Genomic DNA, 6,771 nt, shown 5'->3' on the forward strand with positions numbered 1-6,771 from the left:
TTCATATATTACACAGCCTCTTGAAGTGTACTTTTTTAACCCAAGTTCTCTGGAAGGGGCAGTGGGAAGAAACAGGAACTCACAGTGGAGGTGTGGGGACTGAAGCCAGAAGAGGAGTAAAGGATGGGGAAGGAGAGAGTTAGCACTTTCCCAGGGTCAGCCTGTGGGCAGCATTTCGCGATGTTTATCATGAATATATCAGAACTAACTAAGCAAAGTTAAAAGCTGAGGGGAATAGAAAAATGATGTGAGAGATATGCCCTCCTTCCCTTTGGGGTCTTAGTTAATAATAACTGGTTTTTGTTTAATGATTTACAAAATGTTTCTACATGGCAGATCCATATGCTCTGCACACAATTCTACCTGTTCAGTAGGTAAGGTGGGTGTTATTTTGTACCCTTTGATAGATGAGCAAACTGGGAATCAGAGAGATTTTGGGAAGTTTACCAAAAATTACATGGCAAGCAAGGTCTTGACTCTTGATCATATACTTTTTCTTAAGTCACACCACCTCCCTGACTCTGGCTGAGAAGCTGTATAAACAAGAAAATACAATATGGTAAGTACCAGAGCTGGGGGGCCAAACAAGTCGTGCTACTGGAGGTCAGAGAAAGGGTGAAAGAGCTTCCAGATGTTTGGATCAATTCAAACTGTTCAAATACAGTCTTTAGCCAGATCCTAAGCAAGACTGGGTCGCTGACTTGGTCTTTGAAAATGGGTCTCTTGTTTAGCCTTGCTCCCGCTCAACCTCAGACCCTCTTTAAACTGTCCTAATGGGTGAAATTGGACTTCTCACATACGTCTGTTATTTAGAGGGAATGCTCCTCCTGAGTAACGTAACAACTTCACTCTACTAAAGTGCACATATCTCAAAAGACCTTCAGACAAGTATTCCTCAAGCCACCCAAGGATGGAAGTAAAAGCCCTGTGGCTCTCACATGACCAAAAGCTGTCCATCACAGGCTCCCCTTCTATATTAAGATGTCCTATGACTTTTACCTTCCATTCATAGTATTGTTTTAATACTAAGCCTGTTAGCCCTCTGCAAATCTTTGAGAATTATTATTTCAGAAGAAAGGGCTCTGTGTACCCCGTAGGTACATACACTCCTGTTGGAGAAGCAATCTAACCTAACTTGTGGCTAGAATTTTCCTACTTCTCACCTGGTTTCCTGCAGATGTGAGCTTTAACCGAAACCCAAAATTTTGATTTATTCTCATTTGTTAAGCCTTATCTTGGGTACACCATCCCACCAAAGCAAATTATACAGAAAGTTGGTTCTACCCACAATGACTTCTGAAAGAAGGGTGGACAAAGACAAAGATGTAAAAGAAATGCTCTTAGGTGGCTGCAAGAGGTACAAAAGCACAGAATCGCAGAGGAATCATGCACATGAATCTGCTAGCTATATGAAATAAAATAACAGAAACAAAAAACCCTTCATTTTACAAAGAAGCATCTCAGGCTCAGTGAGGTTAAATGACTTGGTTAAGGTCATCACCAGTTTATGGAAAATTCAGGACTAGAACCCATATCTCAGTCAGTTTATTCCGCAACATATAGAGCTAAGCATGAAGAAAAGCTAATACTGTAAATAAATATTTACATTTTCTGAAGAAAAATGTAAATGATAGGCCATGGAATGGAAAAAGTCAGAGATGTAGAGGCTGAGACTGCAAGTATAGGAGAGTATACTGGAAGATAAACAGTTGACTGCAGTGGTAGGGACTCGTAAATACAGGGTAGGGCATTTAACTGGAACTATTTGGAGTCATGTAAACTGGGACTGACTTCATTATAGCCTCTCTTATGGTACAGAACCGCATGTCACAACTATTTGCTTTAGTCTTTCGACAAATGTGTTTTCTTCACAGAACCCAAGAGGAATGTGAGAAGGGTTGAGGTAATCTGGGGGGCGGGGGGGGGGATCCGGACGTAGCCCTTTGAAGCTCAGCATGAAGTGTGGTGGATAGGGAAACCATTGCAGATCTTTAGGGAAAGGGGGCCCTCAGAGAGGACAAAGAAGATTCTGACAGCAGCGTTGACTGCCCACTTGTCCAGCCACACCTCACTCCATCACCAGCTCCTTCTTGGGCTGCGGTCCCTCCCCACTAGGGTGCTTCTCTCTAACTCCCTTTCCGCTCACTGGCTCCCTGCTATTCTTCAGGTCTAGCTTATAAGGTCTAACTTCCTCAGAGACGCTCCTATGGCCATCCATTAGCTTCTCTCAATACCCCCTACTTTCTCTTCATAGCACTCACTACAGTTTGTAATTATATGTTTGGTTGCATAATCAATCTTTATTGAATGTCTAAGTCGCCCTTGAGACTGTAAGCTTTCTGAGAGCAGACCCTATGCATTTCATTCACCACACTGTGCCTGGAACATTAGTAGGTACCCAGTCGATAGTGTAGCTGGAACTAATAGGTGCAAACAGGGGAGGAAGCAACGCTGGAGGAGTGAGTGACATAGGATGGGCCACTGCTCTCCACACACCCAAGCAGTCAGACCAAGTGCATCTCTCTGGACCCAGTTTCCGTTTCTGGTGTCTTTCTCTTTTTTGTCTCGTAGACCTATGTCCTCTCCTTCTGTCTCCCCTCTGCCCTTAGCTTCCTGAGAGTCTTTAAACTAGCAAAGACAGCATTCTTGAGAAAAGGATGCTTTTAGGGTCCTGTGACAAGAGGGTCCCCTCCCTGAACCAGGAGGGGGCAGCAGGGGGCAGTGGCACCCTGGGAGAGTAATTTACAAAGGCAGGCTCCTGCTGAGGAAGTCTCAACGACTCAGCGACTCAGCGACTCACTCTCTCTCAAGCCAGGGTCAGCAGCAGCCCAAAGCCACAAACATTGACTTTAAAAGTCCTCCTAAGAGCTGCATCTTTCGAGTCCCCAAAACAATCGCGCCTTGTGCCTCAGGACACGGTGCAAGTTACACACTTAAAGCAGTTTCCACAGAACCACATTCAGTTGGTTTTAAACTCTGGGGAAAGCTGGCAGCCTCTTTGTGGGTTTTTTAAAAAACTGGTTAGAGGGACAATTAAACCTTTATGGGCCCCAGAATATACCTATGCAGACATAAATAAGGATCATTCTTCATCACCAGAGAGAATCCACTTTCTGGCAACCAGACATTTTCCTGCCATCACAGGACAGAGTTGAGCTCACTTCTGAGAGCCTTTATGATTAGGGCAGGTGATGGGGGTCGGCGTGAGCAGTTAGAATTTTGACCCCACGTTTGGCACAGGCCTTTTCTCAAAATGGACAAATCGCAGGCCTTAGGCTTAGCTGGTCTTAAATAAATCACAGACTTCCAAAGCCTTCCCAGAGAGCTGCCAGGGTTTGTGGGCCAGAAACTAATCTTGCTCCTCCCTCCTTGTGTTACTTTGGGCCAAAATGGTCCATCTGTCAAAGAGTTCTGACTCTTTTATTCACACTTTACAACACAATACAATGCATTCACGTATTTACAGTGCAATGTCTTTGAATGGTCGGGATGATTCTTTTTTTTTTTTTAATGTAATAATATCATTAAACGCACCAGGGGGCTCTCTTCTTAAAGGAGCCTTTGCGTAAACTCTTTTGTTAAGAGAATCAGTCTTTTGTAAGGGAGATCATCAGCTACCGATTTGTTTTCCAAATCAAAGTTTTCACATAGGAGGTTTTCTTAAACTAGGCCTATTTTTAGATGGTGGCCTGTGTATTTTTTTAATTTTTCTGACTTTAGTAGAGACAAGCTTTTCCTGCATAGACATTGTTAGGTAGGGATGAAGGAATCTCAAACACTTGAGAAATGAACCAGTTTCAATCATTCCTGTCGTTCAGAATTCTCTAGAACCACCAGCCTAAAGCAAAGTATAACGAAATGACTTCTTGACAAGAATCCAGCTGCTTAGATTTGAGGGCCAGTCTATTGAAGTCAGTTTCAAAAGAAGTGCAGAGAACAGATTTTTTTTTAAATTATTGTAGTTTTTTGTTGTGGCGGCGGTGGTAAAATACATAGCATATTTATCATTGTAACCATTTGTAAGTTTATAATTCACTGGCATTAAATAAATCAAATCCACAATATTGTGTAACCATTACCACTATACTCCAAACCTTCTATCACCCCCAACAAAAACTCTGTACCCGTTAAGCAATTCCCACTCCCCAACCTCTACTCTACTTTTTTGTCTAGGAACAGAGAATAGTTTTAAACTCCATTTTGACTTCGGGTTTTCTTCCTACCCGAGGCTGGTGGCAGGGTGGGGTTGTGGCCACCCCTTTTCACCTTGCAGAGTCTTCCCGAGCAGCCCCACAGCCCCTCTCTGCGGACAGCATCCACGAGATGAAGTGGACGGAGTGCATTTGGACAGTGGAGCTGCAGCCCCAGTGGGAACAAAAGGAGGTCACTGGGTCTGAGTCTCTGTTACGAGCTCAGGAATGGCAAGAATTTTCTGACTTTAGTAGTTTGGAAGCAGGAGCATGATGAGCTAGATGGCTATTCTGGTGCCTGCAGCCTGCACGTGGCCCCTTCAGTGCCCATCAGCAACAGAGTTCCTACCTGAGCTCGGTCAGGGCCAAGAGAGATGAGAAGGCAGGAAAAGGCCTGCACGGGCCCTTGGGCACCTCCAATTCCATGCCACGGAAGTTCTCATGCTGAGAAATACGGGCTAAAGCCTCTCAACCCCTGTGGAATTTACATTTCTTGTACCCATCTGTGGCCAACAGAGGCACACTCCGAATGACTCACATCTCTCAGTCGGGGTTTTACTTTGTTCACAATGCTTGGAAACTCTTGAAGAAGCTAGCCTCCTCCACCTCACCCCTCCCCTGCCCTTCCTCAGTGCACAGCTCAAAATAACTGGAGACTTAGCTTATGAAAACTGATTTCTAATTGTTTCAAGAGCTGCCTGGGAACCCCCCTGTCTCACCTCCCCAACTATGGGACTGTGAGCCTGCTGGTGCCCTCAGGAAACTGGGACAGAGAAACTGTGAGCCATGGGCAGTAGAAGGGCAACACCTAAAAACAGGAGGCCTGAATTCCTCCTGCAGGCATGTGCATGTGACCCTGGGCAAGCCACTTCACAGCTCGGACCCTGTTTCCCTCAAGTTGGGTGGGGGTGCCCTCCAAATGCAAAAATGGTGGGAAGCTGGGAGAGGAACAGACTTTTCTGATAGCTGCAGTTCTTGAAACAGGAAACAAAACCCTTGATTTCCCATAGGTGCTGATGTTACCAGATAGGACGGCTGCAGGGAGGCAGGGAGGAAATTGGGAAAGAAGAGAGCTGGTGGGTATATTTTAGGACAGGTTGAGAATGAAGTTTTGGCTGGATCTTTGTGAGGAAATATTCAACAGACAGGTGGAAGTAAGCAGCTGGAACTAAGGGGAGAAATTGAGACTAAATACGAATGGACTCGGGAGTCATGGCTGATAGATGAAATGGTGATAATACCAGTCAACATATATCAAGTGCTTGCCATGTGCCAGGCCCTTGGGAGCCCTTCACATACATATACTGCTGTCATTCTCACAACAACCCTATGACAAAGATTTTGTTGTTGTTGTTAATCCCCACCCAAGGATACACTCATTGATTTTAAATAGAGAGGAAGTGGGCAGGGAGGAGAGACAGAGACAGAGATAGAGACAGAGAGAGAAAGATGTGAGAATCATCAGCTGGCCACCTCTTGCACATGCCCCAACTGGGTATCGAACTTACAACCTTTTTGGGGTATAGGGTGATGCTCCAACCAACCAAGCCACCCCGTCAGGGCCAAAGATGTTGTTTTTACATCCACTTTACAGATCAGGAGAACTGAAGGATCCTGCCCAAGGTCACACAGTGAGTAGGTGGTAAGACAGGGACTTGAACTAAGGGAGTCTGACCTCAGAGCTCTGGCCAGTCTTTTATATCTCCTCCTGAGAAAGTGGAGGTGGCGGAGCACAGAAGTAAAGCAATCCAGGTGGAGGACAGAATCTTGACAAATACTCGTGAACAGTGCTCTTATTCTCAATCAAATGTGACCTAAAATCAGATTCTAAGAAGATGTAGGTCAGAAACAAGCAGAACTATCCAGGTGTGTCTACTGATACTGTCAATTGGACTGGCTCTGCACATGCTAAGTAATAATATTGAGCACTCACTATGTGCCAAGCACTGAATAAGGGGCATCACATATATTACCTCATTTAATTCTCTCCCAAATCCTACAAAGGAGGTGTCATAGTGCCCATTCTCAGGAGAGGAAGCTGAGGTTCCGAGAGCTTAAGGGATTTTCCCATCTAGTAACTCTCAGAACTGGGAACCCAAAGCCAAGCTGTGTGCCTCTGCGGCCAACTCAAGGGTTGCATCCCCTGAGCAGTCTTTCCTAATTGCTCCTCGACAGTCATATATAGTAAACCATGTGGACATTTCTGTTGTGTTTTTTTATAAGGTTTCTCCCTTTGTAGCTGAAACAAGTATTTGAAGTCAATACTTCTAGAAGTTGCTAAAGAATTATCAACTGCCTTGAACCAATGTTAAAGTTTACTATATGCATATTCGAGTTAATTTAGCCCAACTAGAATAAAGCTGAGCCTCTAATTTTTGGTTCCTGAGGCACAGCTGGTGAAGCCTGATTGGCCTGAAGGAAAGAAATCCCATCAAGCAAAGGTCAGCTAGAGGCTTTTAAACATTCTTTATTCTGCTTTCTGAACACTTCCTTCAGAAGGGGAGAGTCTTACCTCTAGACTTGGTCCTGCCATTATGGGAGACTTGGGAAAATCCATGGCAGCCATCTAACTAACACCTCT

This window comes from Furipterus horrens, unplaced genomic scaffold (assembly GCF_987537825.1).
Source record: "Furipterus horrens unplaced genomic scaffold, mFurHor1.1.pri manual_scaffold_6, whole genome shotgun sequence".
NCBI lineage: Eukaryota > Metazoa > Chordata > Mammalia > Chiroptera > Furipteridae > Furipterus > Furipterus horrens.